The sequence below is a fragment of the Anthonomus grandis genome, chromosome 22 (assembly GCF_022605725.1).
Source record: "Anthonomus grandis grandis chromosome 22, icAntGran1.3, whole genome shotgun sequence".
NCBI classification, from domain to species: domain Eukaryota; kingdom Metazoa; phylum Arthropoda; class Insecta; order Coleoptera; family Curculionidae; genus Anthonomus; species Anthonomus grandis.
The window spans coordinates 26913057-26915339 of record NC_065567.1 but is presented as its reverse complement, the minus strand read 5'-3'; the positions used below and the strand labels follow the sequence as shown (position 1 = coordinate 26915339).

At 33.2% G+C, this 2283-nt stretch overlaps 1 protein-coding gene across 1 annotated transcript in view; it reads left to right on the top strand.

Annotated features, from left to right (window-relative positions):
• LOC126749148 (transducin-like enhancer protein 4) overlaps positions 1 to 2283 on the top strand; it is a 99155-nt gene that overhangs the window by 23222 nt on the left and 73650 nt on the right. The window lies entirely within an intron of this gene.

Sequence of the window (2283 nt, the reverse complement as noted above, 5' to 3'; positions counted from 1 at the left end):
TGTAACATGTAAAAAATGGCAGCAGGCAGACCAACTTGCAATTGACAGTTGATGTTGACAGCTCATTAGAACGAATATAGCGAGATTAAGCCGTGTTGCTATCATTATGTCATAGTTTTATTGAAATAATGAATGTAACTTCATTATAAGAATGTTTTATAATAAATTCTTCATTGGTCTGTATAAAGTTTGTGAAAGATTATAATATAACGTTAGGTAAGTTTTTAAAGTAAATTATTAACGTTGGTCATAGAAGGTGCAAAGGGATCCAAAAGGAAACAGCTGTTTTTTTACAGTTTCTTTTTCCAATTTTTGTGGGTAGTACTGAAGTCTGCGAATTTAAACTTAAGATTGGTACCATGGCCTGAAAACTGATAAATTCAGTTTTCCAGTAAAATCTCGGAAAGTTGAGATGATTTAAATTCACAAATTGAGTGAAGCGATCAAAGTGTACGAGAGGTACGTTTATTTAATAGATATATTTAGTTATATTTTGTCAAAGTTTATTATTAGTTAAGTTTATTCCAGTAATAATAAGCAAAACATAAAATAAAAAATAAAACCCTAACTTACAATTTTTGAAATTTCGACAGATAATACAATAAATCAATTTTGTGCTGGCAATTGCCTCCTTGCAGTGCCATGAAACAAGCAAGCAAGCAAGCAATACAATAAATTCAGTAATGTAACATAACAATATCAAACTCACTAACTGGTGCAATATGAAACTAATACTAAGTAAATACATACAAAACTTAAAGAACTAACAATCTAATATTATCTGTAATAACAGATTTGAAATTATTCAAAGCTATGCTAAACAGAATGATCAATATCAATCCATAACTGACCATCATTGAACCAGTTGCATGCTATATGTATATGGGCTCATTTTTGGCCAAATTGGTACTATAAATGTCAAGATAAAATACACTGTGTCTTCTTGCATAGATGTAGGGAACAGTAAAATTCAAAGCTGATCTTTGATTGTTGCATATTTTATAAAAAAAAACACTATACTCCCACATACAGCAGATTGCTGAAGTGATAGTGCACAAACTTTGAAAGCAATAACTGTTGACTGAAGCCCCTCTCAGGATATACCCCTTCTAACCTAAAACTAATATATTTGTAGATTTTCATTGAACTGATTCTGCCATAAATTATAGGCACCTTCCTTACAAAAAACATCTTGTGGCAACTAACTATTATTGAAAATTAACCCAGACAGTATCACTCTGGATACCCCAATTATTCAATTGGATTTACCTTTGATGTAGCGGCTCTCCAGCTGCGCTAACAGAATCAGATTGCCTGTATTAATTGTTGATACTCAATATTGTAACGTATTACACTCTCTACCTCCCTCCCCCGAAACAACATACATATAATTTATGTTCACACAAAGCTGGGTTATATCTACTCGAGACCCACGGCAAATTGCTCGTGTAATTTACATGCTTGAGCATTATCATAATTAGATAACAATATTGTACGAATATAGTTCTGTGTCTTAAGGAGGTTGATCCATATTATCATTTTGTGTTATATTGTTTCAATGCTTAATGAAGCGCAGGATGTATTTATCATTTTATAAAAAGCTTTCCCAAGCGACTAAAATGTTTAATAAACTAGTTCTGGATTTATTTAGGTGCTGACGTTTCGCAAATCATTCTGTTGAATTTTTCAGACTATGGATTATATCTAACTATAGGATTTCTAGTGTATAACATTATTTAAATTGAAGCAGCCATCATGAAATGGCCGACTTTCAAAGGCCCGAAAAAAAAACCAAACAACGATGCTTATTGTATCCAGGATCGGATTTAACTTTTTTTTATTATTTTTTTTTATCTGTGTACTATTCCACATCCACTGTTGAACGACGAGTCCGAAGCTTTCGCTGACGAGTGTTTGCTTAGCTTTGTGCAAACATTGTGTACTCTGTTTGTTTTTCCGCTTGGATGAGAGAAGCCCGATTCCGGCTGCTGTTGTTATAGTTCTAGTAGGTACGCCCTCTAGCGCTGTTTCTCCTTGTAAATTGTCAATTAAGTTTCGAAATTTCAGATGACTCAGTCGTAAAGTGGAAGAGGTGAATTACAATACAATATAAACGGTGGAGATAAATGATATGATCCTTACTGTGTAATTATGTAATTAAATCAATAGTTCAATTTACGCCACTTGCTATATAATATGGGTTACCCATAGAACCCATATTAATATGGGTTCGAAATTGCTTCCTAAGGGAGCTACGCCCCTTTGAATAGGACCCCTTGAAGA